The sequence below is a fragment of the Argopecten irradians genome, chromosome 11 (genome assembly GCF_041381155.1).
Source record: "Argopecten irradians isolate NY chromosome 11, Ai_NY, whole genome shotgun sequence".
Taxonomy (NCBI): Eukaryota; Metazoa; Mollusca; class Bivalvia; order Pectinida; family Pectinidae; genus Argopecten; species Argopecten irradians.
The window spans coordinates 37078071-37093246 of NC_091144.1; the positions used below are offsets into that span (position 1 = coordinate 37078071).

The 15176-nt window shown below is 32.3% G+C and overlaps 1 protein-coding gene across 3 annotated transcripts in view; it reads left to right on the top strand.

Moving 5' to 3' along the window:
* The window catches only part of LOC138335459 (lysosome membrane protein 2-like), a 40315-nt gene that overhangs the window by 6780 nt on the left and 18359 nt on the right, over window positions 1-15176 (top strand). Inside the window, exon 1 of one of the 3 annotated variants that reach the window (XM_069284561.1) lies at window positions 13921-14495. The exons of the other annotated variants lie outside the window; for them this stretch is intronic. The gene's annotated coding sequence lies outside the window, so the exon portion shown is untranslated. Of the gene's footprint in view, window positions 1-13920; window positions 14496-15176 lie in introns of those variants that run through there. 3 annotated transcript variants of the gene reach the window in all.

Consider the following 15176-nt stretch of genomic DNA (forward strand, 5'->3'; position numbering starts at 1 on the left):
ATATATCATTATGATGTTTTTCATTACTGTAAACCAGAATTTTTTCGTGGTGACGTTATTTCGCGTACCAATGCATAACGACTTTTCATTACGATTGTTTTTTCGTAGAAAAGTTGAACAAATATTGGTTCGGAGGTTAACAATTAGGGTTGGTCGGGTAACCCTAAACAGATATTTTTTGGCCTATTTTATCTGTTCTGGAAAGGCTATTTCATAATTAAAAAAAAACAAAAAAAACGCATAAATTGATCACACTCAGAAATCAGATGATCCATTGGAATCGTTAACAATATATCCCTGTTATGTGCATTTGTTGTTGTTTCTGTAACCGCATGGTAAGTAAATGTTATGAGAGACTATGAGTGCATCTGACCTCTGACCGCTGTTTATCGATGAGTTTAGAAACTTAAGTACATCATTATCTTACAAATATCAGACGACACATGTACAATATCTTAAGTGCGTGGGTACTCATTGTACCTAACCGGATGTAAGTAACTGTGTTTCGTTCTACCAGTATGGTGACCGCTGATTAACCCACATTCGCATGCCCCAAGCCTACCTGACATCTTTTAGTCCTATGCACACGCACTGTCATGTAAATCAATTAGCGATTATATAGAACTGGTTAAACCCCACGCGATTTACTATAATACTCACACATGATATTACAAACAAACGAAGAAGAGTTTTTAATATTTTATTCATCACCAAAAATAATCAATATTTTGAGAATTACAATAATTACAATACATAGGTTTTAATTTTACAAGTACAAATAAGAGCTGAAGACATTTTTTGCACTACCGTCAAAAAATTTTATATTTATTTAAATTGCAGTGAAATGATTACATCCGATAAAACCATGAAGCCAAGTTACCGTTTACAATTTCATTCCACATTTTTACAGTGTTATAAGTAATGTAATGTGATTTCTGCAGAAAAGTTTCCATCTAAACATACATAAAGCATAAAAACAAGAATTTCACAGCGCATAACGTCTGTGTTGTAACTTACGTTTATGGGACATCATACAGAGAGCAACCAACTAAATGATTTTACATAGACCACAGTGTTAAACTTTGTTAAAGTTTTGTACTGTATTATTAAAACAAAGAAATATTAGTTAGGTATTGTGTTCTATAATTAAAGTCTAGGTTCTCATATAACACTAGATAGAAAAAAAAGTTTGGGTCCTTCTGCTCAAACTCCAACCAGGGTAGCTTTATTGAAATCAGGCGCATTTTGCACTAAAAAATCCGGAAATTCTAATGGTTTTACCTATTCATTATCAAAATTGATATTTTGAACCTAAATCTCAATATGAATTTCCAAATTGATATTATGGTTATCTAGGAATAATTACCTGTCAGAAACATTTTTACTTTTGAAATTCATAATTAGCCAGCCAATCAGCGGCCGGGTTAAAATTCAATCCTGGGCTCAATCTTGTATACACAGGGGCCATTTCGAAGGTCTTTTTTTATTTAGTTGGTTGATCCCTACATGTTTATCTGTTCGTTTGAATAATTTTAACAATTGAATTCAGCAAACCGGATGTTTTTTTCTCCACCATCGACAGAGCATGAACAATACTTGTCATTTTAACAATTACTGGTGTTTAATCGTGTATATATATGTCTAATTAGCAGAAAAATAATAAAAATATTGATTTTGCTTTTGGTACATGCACAATCAGTACTTGATTTCTTATAGGACATAGTGTCACGAAATTTTTTCGGGATGCAATTAATTATTTTCAATATTTCTATCTTGAAGTAAAATAAGCAGCTCAAACTTTTAAATGGTTGTAATGGTGTAAATTAAATAACTTTTGAAACATACTAAAAAAACTCATTCATCTGCTCCTGTTTTGATAGAGAAAACATACCGTCAGCGGTGGAGCATCTTTAAAGGGACTAAATCATTAAAAAATCATGTAATAAAAGATGAAAAGAATTATAGAACTGAAAATAATTGTAAAAATTGTGTACTTTGTGTTAATAACATAATTAAAAAGTTTGTATAACCATTTTGTTCAAAATAGAGAAATAAAAAAACTGAAAATAAATAGTGCAAACGACCTAGTCTATCTGTCTAATGGACATATATGACTCATAATCATTCTCAGACTCAATTGTGTTTTGCCCCCCCCCGGCCCCATTTCCGCCGACTAAAATGTTCTAAAATTGCACATTTGAACGAAAAAAAGCACATTTTCGTACTTCATTTTAGAAAATTTTCCTCTGCGCGACGCATTTCCTTGAACGTTCATATACATGCATATAATGTTGAAGTGTGTTACAGTAAAAATTCAATATACATGAACTAGACTCAAAATATCAATCAAGGGATTCTACGTAATATTAAAAAATGTCTCTTAAAATATTAAGTTGTTTATATGACTTAGCAAGAAAATTAATTCATTATTATTTTGTGTTACGCAACAATGTGCTGATGGTGTGAAGCCGGTATGTTCAGATCGAGCAGAGTTGCATAATGATATGACGACATTCACAATTATCTTTTCTAAATGCAGGTAACTAACTAAAAAAGCATCATGTTAAGATCGCTTTGAATCATTAAATAGATAGGCCTACACTGTAAATGTATCGGCTATCACACTTAATTAGGTCTGTATAACAGATAAAATATAAGTGGCCTCTTAGTGGTGTTTTTACATAATATCCATCAGCCGGATGAAATTTTTTCAGCGACCCCGATTTCGAACTCAAAGATGCACTCGGTTCTTTATGTTATAAACAGCCAATTCCGACAGATACAGTTTCTTGTTGTGTTTGGCGATATTTTAACGTTGATAAATATTGCCAATATTTCAAATAAAATGTTGTAATTTTGAAAACTTTCTTATTTCAGGTATAAGAACGTTTGTAGGAAGTCAAAAACCCTAAGAAATCTATGTAAATCTAATAATTTAGTACCCTTAAGAAATGTTTTTAGAATTTTCGCCTAGGTATGGCCCAAACCACTTTCAAATTATTTATGACACGTTCACCGATAATGTAAGTAGGTATGGCACATTAATGTATGATCAAAAAAGGTAATGACACGTTCACCGATATGTAGAGAAATACATATGATCACCTCAAATTTTGTAGTTTGGAACTAGGGCATTTTTTGTTGTTGATAACATTGTTCCTGTTCTTGTCCCGTGCACTTTAACTACTGTACTGAAATTCGATAAAGCAAAATGATAAAGAACGTGTATAATGTAACCACTGTCATCGGTATTGGAAGCGATTTCTATCTTATTACAGTAATATTATATAAATAGAGAGTGAAATAGTATTATTTGACATAACATGATCCTCTTCCTCAATTCATGACCCCTCTCCCTCTCTGTCTTTCTCTGTCTATATCATAAATTATACATTTTCTATTTTGTTCCCCATCCATTCTCTTCGTTTATATATGAAAATTTGTATAATACTATGTTATATTATACATGCATATTTATGCGGCTGATTGTTTGCGAGGAAAAGCCTTTCTTAGTTGTGAAAACGTGTGCCTTATCCTTATTGTTAATTTTTGGCAATACAAATTTGTTTGAAAAAAACAAAACAAACAATCACTGTAAATTCATTCATTTTCGCGGTGACTTGATTTCTCAAAACTTTTTTTTTCACGAAGTTTTAATTCGCAATTTTACAAAGCGCCATTATACTTGAAATGGAATGTTTTTGCAACAATTTATTTCCGCGAAATACGTCGATTGTAAGCCAAAATGAAATTGTAAAGAATAAGGTATTACTTATATGTAAACTTGGAGCTATTCTGATAACCATCCACCGGGTAACCCCATTGACAAATGATTTCCCCTAGATTTATATTTTGGACTGCCCCTAGTTTTTGAAAAATATTGGTTTAGATTTTGGACTGTCGCTAGTTTGGAAAAAGTATTGATTTAGATTGTGGCTGTCGCTAGTTTTGAAAAAAGTATATATATATTGGTTTAGATTTTGGTCTGTTGTTAGTTTTGATAAAGTCTTGGTTTAGATTTTGGACTCTCCTAAGTTTGGACTCTCCCTAGTTTTGATAAAGAATTGGTTTAAATTTTGGACTCTCCTAAGTTTGGACTCTCCCTAGTTTTGATAACGTATTGGTTAATACAGCAGTCCATAGTCCGTAGTTTTCTGCGCTTTTTCAGAAACTTGTACCTAAAGGTCCTTTTGCGTATGTCTCCTCGCGTAAACAGGATAGAATCTTCATAGATGTACTTCTAGCATTTCATTTCAACAAATTTTATTGCAAATAATATGCAAATGGATTTGGCATCAGGCAAAGCCTATATTAGCCATCTCCAAACAAAACCGGTATAGTACAATTATCGACAAAAAACATTTAACATTACATCATGAATGAATATAATTAGTGTATCTCCCCAACCTATTACCGTAGCATTTTTTCTTAAAAATCTCTTAGTTTTAGATATATATTCTGATATATATTGCAATAAATATACATTCTTTTCTTCAACACAATTGTCACAGCTTGAAGTTGGGTTTTTGTGTTAAAATGCGAGAGGGGAATATTAGAATTATGTACTTTGGTTCTGAGTGATGATCTTGGTTCATTAAATAATGGACATATAAGAATATAGAGTTCTGCTGTTTCATCACCAAGGCCACAGGAACACATTGGAGAATCTTTCAAATGATCGCGAAATAGGTCAGAATTCAGACTGCTAGAGGAATTTCTGAGCTGTCACAAAGTAATATTCATAATTCGAGAACCTTGCTTATAAAGGTATTGTAATATCAAGTTCCATTTTATTAATATTAAAATGGAGTGTATTAACATTCGATAAGTTGAAGTTTAAAGCGAAAGAATTAATCTCCCTAAAGGTAATTGGGAAAAAATATAGTATAGTAGTTTTGCACATAGGGATATCAAAATATCTTGTTTACTTAAGTGGATATCTCTCATTTTAAGGCTGATATAACAATGGTTGTACTATTTCAAACAAATGCTGTGAAGCAAAGCCACGGAGTATCTTAAACATAAGAATAAGTTTGTGCTTTTGACGCCGATCAGAGAAAGATTCCCAAGCTAGTTCTTTATACTTGTAAAGTATATCATATGAGGTCCCTCTGTGCAATCCCATTATAATCCTAGCGGCTTCTAAGTGAACAGACTCTAGCAGAAGTTTACATTGTTCAGTAAAGTTATACCATAAAACATCAGCATATTCTAAAATAGGTAAAATATAAGTTTTATAAATGTTTGAAAGAGCTTTACGTGATACTCGTTTTTTAATGTTTTTAAAATATTTATCCTTTTAAATGCTTTCTGGTATACATAATCTATATAAGCAATTGTTTGGGGGGGCAACATGTCTTTTTGCCCTCACATTTTCGCCGTGTGGAATGTTCTAAAAATGCACATTTGAAAGAGAAAAGTTCCTCCAACACGTTTTTCGTACTTCATTTTACAAAATCTTTCGCTGCGTGACGCGTTTCCTAAAACGTTCAAGCACGTGATGTTCAAACTTTTAATAATGAAAATTTAAAACGAACTAGACTAAAATGACCATCGAGGGATACTATTTCAAAAAATATTTCTTTAAAGATTAATTTGTTTATATGTCTAGGCAAGACAATGAATTCATTATCATTTTGAGTTACACAACAATGTGTCGATGGTGTGAATCCGATATGTTCAGATCGAGCAGAGTTGCATAATGGTATGACGACATTCGGCGCTCGCAAAACCATCAAAATACGTCGTAAAACTGATCTTAGTCATTCTAAATCGTAATACTTTTCTCGGGGGATACCCCCGGACCCCCAAACATCCCAAATCTCGAGACTTCGGCGCTCGCACGCTAATTTGCGTTTTCATTAATTTCCTGTTAGCGACGTCCCTATCTATAGATGGGTGCAAGGACTATTTGTAATGATATATGAAAAAAAGTATCTAAAGTACATGCAGCTATTGGTTGCATATATAGATTTTCAATGAATCATTAAACTTACTTCCAATTAAATATAACTGCGTAATTACCAAATATTATCAATTACTAGCATTTTCTCACAAAAATAAAATAAAATTAGAAATACTGGCACTTTTGTGTTTAGCTATATACATGAATAACTTATAAATTTTTCAAACACATAAAATTTGAGAGTATAAATCAAACACCACTAAACATTAAAGTAATAGCATGATTGGAGTATTATTTTAGTTTGTATTCAGTTATACGACTTTATTTTGATACCGTGACATGTTGATCGAGGGTCATCGGCCCTGCCCGTCTTGGTAGAGGGTCGGGATAGCTATGCAAATCGCGGAGAGAAATGACATGGGTCTTACGCTGCTGTTATCACGAATAACAATACGGCCATCAATTCTTTTTAACCACACGACTTTCCTGTTAACATCCATCCTTTTTTCGTCACCTCTTCATTAATATAGAGGGCCGGGTTTAAAAAAGTTAGGTGGTTGTTGATCAGCCTGATCACCTTTATTAGAATTAATAGAATTGAATCTCGCCTCATAGACTGAATCCCGGGTGCGATATGATATGAAGCGGACAATAATTTCTCCAATACTTGACAGGGTCATCCCGCGGTTGCTAGGGAAAATACAACTCTGTCTTTCACCGGGGTAGGGAAAGGACAGTTCACACGCACTAGGCAGTGACGTCCTCAATCCCGTCTTTGCACATTACAAAGTAACTTCCCTTGCGGGTAGGTATTGGTTGTGACGTCATTATTTTGTGAGCGCAATGCACGTCGTTTTCTCCGAAACGTATGACGTTACGCTCCCAAACACATGACGTCACAATCAATACCTACCCGCCAGTGCAGATAACTCTGTAATATGCAAATTCGGAATACATACGGAGTCCATTTTACGCACAGCGACGTTCATATCAACTGAATTTTCACCATTTCTCGTTAAAGTATGGGAGAAAAAGAATCAAACATGGGCCTGTCTGGTGGACAGGGATATCTCAACCAACGTAAAAAAAAAATTGACCGTCAACCCTCGGCAAGCCTCGGGTTAATTAGGCCAAAAATTTTAACTCGGGTTGAGATTAATTTAATCTTACATAGGGCTGTGAAGTGGACAGGGATATCTCAACCCTCGTGAAAGATTTTGGCCGGTCAACCCGAGGCTACCGTGGGTTGATGGCCAAAATCTTTCACGAGGGTTGAGATATCCCTGTCCACTTCACAGACCCATGTTTGATTCTTTTTCTCCCATACATGGTAGAAAAAAATGATGAAATTCTACTTGGTTTCCAGCTTTTTCATCGCGCCATTATCGCAAGAACGTCGTTATGCGTCAAAACTGATGACGTCATCTACAATGCGCGCCGCAGTTACGCCGCATGTATTGATGACGTCACGTTATTGTCTAGCACATGTGAGCTGTCTTTCACCCCCCCCCCCCCCTTGTGTAAGATAGAGATATCTTTTCCCTAACAACCACGGGATATCCCTGTGAAGTATGAGGGAAATCCCTGTCCACCTGACAGGCCCATGTAAGATTATGTTAGTCTCTGGGTCGGTCGGGGTTTTTTGGACCAACTCTGTGTGTCCTACTGATATCTGCGGGTACAACAGCTACACCAAGCGCGTTATTATAATCATTCAATATGAGGTCATCAGTTCTTCAGCGTTTTACATTACAATAAATCTAAGGTTGTTAGATACATGTATGTAAACCTGTATTTTTTAAAGCAGCTAGCTCCATATTCGTAGTCTGTATTTTTTGTTGTTCAGTTTTTTTTCTACAAATGAAATATCTTCATTTAAATGTAAACTGGAATGGCGTGTCCTACATGTATAAATACACAATGTGTATATTGGGAAATTCCAATTGAATTAACCAATCACATTTTTTGTTGGGAAATTATATTTTTACTAAAAAAAACATCGATTCAATTATTCGATCTCGAGCTGCACTTTCTGGATCACGTTCACCGGAACAATACTTGCGGCTGTGCGGTTAGTCGCATATTTACCTCAGAGTCGGTATGCATCGGTAAACCTACTTACGCACGTTTTTTACAGGTGATCACTCACAGGTATGCAGCGAGAGTAGATAAATAGTCAATATCATGAGGGTGTCTCAGTAATTCAAAGTAAACAGATATAAGGATAAGAGTACATCACTTCTCCTCTGAACTCACGTGCTTATATGTTCATTATCCAAATGAAATCTCTCCCCATACAGATTTTTTTGTCGGAGCTACTTCATACCAGCTAAGGTAGCACCATACCGGAAGTATAGCATGAATTCCGTCTTTCGATTATATTTAGATTTTTTTTTTATATTCAAACATCATCTCTTTTTTTCTGCTTCATGGTTGTGATTTCTTATCCTGTAAATTAAAAGCAATTTCGCGTACAAATAAATCTAGTATTTTGCGGGCGCTATGAAAATGTTCTGAAAACAGGTGCAGTAGAAATACATAAATGTACATCGTAGAATCATACATGAAATTTTATTTAAAATTGTTTTAGATGTGATTTAATCTACCGTATATCCGGTCATTTTCGCCGGGATGATATTTTTGCGATTTCGTGGCACATTACTAGAATCGCAAAAATTTGATCCGCGAATTATTGAAAAATTGTTGAGTGATATATGCCCTTAGATCCAGAAACATTATTTGAAACATTATTTTATTTACGTGATCGAAGAATATAGCTAAATGACGAATGCCGTCCTTGGTTTAAAAGACAGATAATGTATCTGTAGTTCATGACCCATATAAATACAACTAATAAATCTGATAAAATATATGAGCGATGATCGCTAACAGAGATAAAGTACAGGTGTTGAATAAATGTATTTCAAGCAAAAACATATATAAGGGAGTCTACAAACTCCTTCATTGTCTTTGCAAACGGCGAGGAGACTTCTTAAAGATTTTAGTTCTTCTATCTACCCAATTACAATAACACAAACTACGATACGTTTTGTATGTAATACAAATCAATAGTTACAAATGACCTGGGTAGTTTTGGTTTATACATTAATAAAATAAAATGCACTTCCGGTTTTGAATATACACTGTAGTATTAAAATATTTGAAGTAGCTTATTTTCAATGTGGTAACATAATCACTTTAAATTCCTTTATATAATATGTTTTTGTTTCTTTATAGGGTCTGCAGACTAAATTATTCTTCCAACATGACATCGTTAACGATTCCGATGTCTCTTTGCGATACAGTTTCTCAGTTGAGAAAATTAAGAATTTATCATTGTTTTAATATTTTATGCATTTTGACGCCATTTTCAATGATGTTTCTAGAGTTTATTTTTGTTGTCATATTTGATGAAATTTCATATATAGAAAATAACTATACTACCATTTTCATTGACAGTAAATCTATAATTACTTATTACCGTTATCAATGTAAATAAGTCATTTATTTCAGGGGCAGACCCAATATCAAAATTAATAGATTCTATTTATGGCAATTCAGCCCCATTTTGAGGCCTGGTAAAGCAGATAACATAACCGTTTTTGCCGCATTCACAGATATATTATGTATCATGTATTATGTTATTTTATTATATACTATATTGTTTTATTACATATTATATTATTTTATTATATATTATGTTCTTTTATTGTTTATTAATATTATTTTATTATATATTATGTAATTTTATTACATATTATATAATTTTATTAGATATAACAATATTTTAATATTTCATATTGTATTATTATAAATTATATTGTTTTTATATATTATATTGTTTTATTATATATTACATTTTCTATTATATATTACATTGTTTTATTGAATCTATCTTTTTTATGTATAATGTTATTTTATTATATATTTTGCTATTTTATTAGATATAACATTATTTTAATATATTTTATATTGATTTATTATTATAATATATTGTTTTATATATTATATTGTTTTATTATATATTATATTGTTTTATTGAATATTATCTTATTTATTATGTATCATGTTGTTTTATTGAATATTGTCTTATTTTATTATATATTATGTTATGTTATTATATATAATACTATTTTATTAGATATAACATTATTTTAATATATATTATATTGTTTTATTATATATTATTATGTTTTAAATATATTATATTGTTTTCATATACCATATTGTTTCATTACATATTACATTATTTTATTATATATTATGTTGTTTTATTGTATATTATATTATTTTATTATATATTATATTCTTTTATTATATATTATATTCTTTTCTTATATATAATATTGTTTTATTATATATTATATTGTTTAATTATATATTACAAAGTTTTATTAAATATTATCTTATTTTATTATATATTATGTTATTTTCTTATATATATATTATTTTATTACATATAACAATATTTTATTATATATTATATTGTTTTATTATGTATTATATTGTTTTATTATATATTATTTTATTACAAATTATATTATCAGTTATTATTATTATTAATTTCTATAATACTTGGATATTCCTTCGACAAAAATCGATCATATGATAGTCATATATAGCATGTGATGCTGTCTATCAAACACGTCCTTAATATGACCCCCAGTGATAAAAATGTAAGACGAAATAAAAAGATATCCAAATCCATGTGATAAAAATCGGTGGGACACCCGATTCGTTCACTAATGTGTAACTTTGACCAGGGTTGAATGATTTATCTAATAGTACAAGGCCTGATAACTCAAAGAGGTCAACTCAAGTAACAGCTGAACTCAAATTCAGACATGTTCACTGTAGTGCAACTAGTACGGCAACGATGTTTTGATCCGTTTCCGGTATCGCTTCGATATACGAGTACCGAGTAGGCAAGTTCCAACTTGTAGAGTTTAAAGACATTGTGTATGGTGTTACAGGCCGATATTCAGCTCAAGTGTTAATTAGATATCCTACCTTGTATCAAGATCGTGATTTCACGCAAAGTACTCCTATTTATCATACTATTGTGACACTTATATACAGCTTAATGCGAGTTCCTAGCAAAAACTGTAAGTTTTCAATTGAATCTTGCTTATTATTCAAGATATTCACAAAATATGACTGAGAAACAAATTATTAGGTTCATATGTATCAATCTGATATGCACTTTGCTAAATTTGATGAAGAATAAAGGGTGTTTGACCCATTGTTTATATCGTTGTGTCAGTCTTTGCACAACGGTTTTGATCGATGATATTGCGAAAAGTGTACGGTTTGGAGTTTGAGATTGCAACGGTTTGGTATTATTTATATGATGACATCTCCATGCGTAATAGAATCTAACCGTAACGTATTAACCATTAGTTACAGTTTATATAATTATAGACCCACCAGAGTTATTATCGAAATCAAAATGTAGGTTAATAGGTTGACTTAGCTATGTTTTTAATATGGGGTCATGGTGGCCAGCAATAAACCGAGATACTGGCTGTTAATAGGACGTTAAACTAATAAAACCAAAAACCAAAACCAAGTTTTTAATATGATATTCAAGGTGGTCCAGACAGATGTTTGCTATATTTCAACACTGGTGAATGTTCATAGCTGCTTTGCCGCTTATGACATAAAATCACCTGATTAGTAATGAAGGCAGTAAAATGAAAATTGAAGAAAATATAAGATACATTTGTATTTAGAGAAATAGAATAAAACAATATTTATAAAAAGAAATGCATGGAAATATTATATAATTTAACAGTAAATATTAGATATATTCTGATTTTCCTCTTTTCTTATTGGTTAATACCTAGTCACGTGAGGTGCGAGTTGGTGTTTATACCTCTGTGACGTCATTTTGAGTTCTCAGGGTGACGTCCTCTATCCATCGTTCTTCCTTTAATTAATACATAAATCGGATAATTCTTTTGATTGACATTTGTCGCAAGAACTATACAGTACTATATCTCATATTGAAAGTAAGGACCAAAACAATGGTCTATAATTGATAAATGGCCATTTAACATTGAATGAAAACAAATGAGTGCAAAAAAAAACAAAATACGATTATATTAACATCAGATGGAGCATAATTTTTATGTTTATGCCCGGCAAGGCACCCATATTTATGGCAGCTAAAAGTCAAACTGCTATGTGTAAAAGTCCGTGTAAATAAGAGCAGACATGTCTAACATAATATTATTTTAGATTAGGTGATACTAGAAAATAATCCGCGCATACTCATGAGGTGTTATCAGCACGTTGTGGCAGCCATGTTTGGAGATAATAACATTAGAAATGGCACACCGAGCAAGACACCGAAATCTGTTAAAGCAGACAATGCATGTTTAAGAGTAAGGGTTTAATATTAAAAAAAATGGTTTACTTCAATTAACAACGTGAGAAAAACATATAGATTCTAGAACACTTTAAATACTTTTTTAATGCCAAAAAATGCAAAAAGTCATAGACCATGCAACTTTAAAGACTATGTATGAGTTGTTCCCCTTCCATCCCCCAAACTCCGTCATGTTTTCAAACTGGTTATGTAGTGGTTAAATTGTTGAATTTCAAATACCGAGTGCATTCTGGACAGAATACGCATGGTTTTGTAATTTTTTTTGCATGTTTTGGCTCATCTATAACAATCTTAACTTAAAATTCGATACATTGTCCTGTCTAAACATTTGATCAAAATTGAAGAAATTTATTAAACATTTTTCTTGTATATACAATATAAACCATTCAAAAACGACGTTACCGGCCCTGATCGGTATTGATTGTGACGTCATGTGTTTGTGAGCGTAACGTCATACTTTTTTGGAGGGAGAAAACCCACGATTATTATGTCCACAGAATAATGACGTCACGATGGAATCCCTACCCGAAACGAAGGTAACTATGTAATATGGGAAAAAAAAACCCAACATAATATATGTTAACATGGTTCTCTGTCTCGAGTGAATTAACAAATGAACCATTCTAATTATCTGTATTGAATCTCAAGGTTTCTTAATAGAAGCCTCAGGTCATGTCACTTTTAGCTGATTGGAAAGAAATGGGTTTTGCGTGTACTTTCAGCTGGCAATATATTTACAATTACTTGATGGGGATCAATATATATATACCATTAGTGCTGTTAGTGCATATGGAAAACGGGCGAGGAATAACATATCCAAACTGATGATCCGTATTACATATCTCAAGTAATTTTTGTGTTTCCATGGGATTACTTTGGGATCAAACGTAACAAATATTTCACGTTTATACAATGTAAGTGTTGCACACTGTGCATTATAAAAATGAAAGTGTTGCATTATGTAATTCTCGTTGTAAGTGTTGCACTGTGTATTATACAAAACAAATGCTGCACTGTTTAATTGACATTATTAGTATTACACTATATAATTTATATATTGTAAGTGTTGCACTTTGTATTAAACAATGTAACTGTTGCACTGTGCAATTTACGTTGTGAGTATTGCACTGTGTAATTTACATTGTAAGTTACACACTATGCAATATATACATTGTAAGCATTAAAACATTAATGTCAGAATTTCATCGGGGTAACGGATTCTCACAAAAGTTTGCAAACAATTGTTTTTTCGAGGGATTCTTTTCCCATTGTGCCATTGTCAATAGTTTTTCATTGTGTAAAAAGAAAGAATGGGCAATCAGAAAGCCATCTTTAGTATAAAAACAAAGAAAAATAATTATTGCACTGTGTAATTTGTATTGTAAGTGTTGCACTGTGCAATGAACAACAGTGTAGTGTACATGAAAACATGATAATTATTATACAATTTGCAATCGACTATTCTATGGTTGTTATTATTATTTGTGGGGCTATTCGGAGTCATATTCATGTCCGCGAATGCAAAAACAATAATCTGCATGACTTACTCACGTTAGCAATGTTGGCAATTACGCGAACAGATCTTGCCACGAATTAGTTTTAAAGATGAATTCGCAAAACTTTTCTATGCGAACTTAACCAAAAACCAATATAATCGAAAATTGTAGTCGTTTTCTCCCAAAACTTTACGCAGGTACATAAATACTTCCTATGTGTCCTCAGAAAATGTTGAAAAACACAATTCGGTGAGACATTCACCTATTCGTCCTAAAAGAACCGTTGATAGTCATTTATCATTCGAGAGTCACATCCCCGAGGTAGGCAACCTTATTATAAGGTAATCGGATATGAAGCCCAACGGCATTGCAAATCGTACTGGTAGCCATATACACACTTTCTAAAGGTGTATGTGTACATAGGTTAGCTCGCTCAAAGTAGGGCTACGTCCCACAAACACACCCCTTTCACCTTTCACGTGATTTCTTCTGAAGATGTTGGAATTTACGTTCACGAATCGGATGGAATTTACCCTGATTTTTATATGAAAGTTGGGATTATGCTACTTGGAAGATCAGAACGACATGACAAGTTTTAATAACAGAGGTGTATATATTTATATTGTGAATGTACGTACTCGTAGTCGGTATGTGTTCCGATTCATTGGAATTTAAATCTTACTATAGAAAAGAAATCAAACAGGTAAGCCCATTATGACCAGACTAGCATACAATTCTTCCGTATTGCCTAAAGATACTATCAGACACTCAAATAAAGCTTTATCGGGTAAATCAAAATTGAAAGCGTTAGCTGTTTTCGCGACAATTTCTTGTCAATTAACTTATAAGGAAGCTTGTTGGTTTATTTTGACGTTGATGTTGACTTGGGTGGGCATATAATAACAAAATGTCTATATGCGACCGGATTGGAGATATCGTACACATCAAATACCCTTTCCTCACTTAATTAAATTGGCTATGAATTGATGGGTAAAAATTTATGAATCTTCGAATTCTATCATTTGATTTGTTTTCTGGTGTATACACTATATTTCATTTTCCTCTTGAATTATTGGATCAATGTAAAATGCTTAATGGATTTATAATATATCTCAGCAGAAAACAACCGGTCTTTCTACGGAGAGTATCAGATACCTGTCCTAAGTGAGTTTATATTCGTGACCCAGAGCTAATACTAAACTAGGAGAAGAAATAAAAAAATAACACTTGTTTTCTTGTCAAACTTAATTGGTGTTGAAGCAGTGTGTTTAAATGCATTCCATAATTCAATGCATTCCAAAAAATCCATGACAATAGGCTTTATATGGTATGAGGTGTTATTTGCGTAAAAAAATTATATGTGTTTTTGGTTCAATATTTTTGA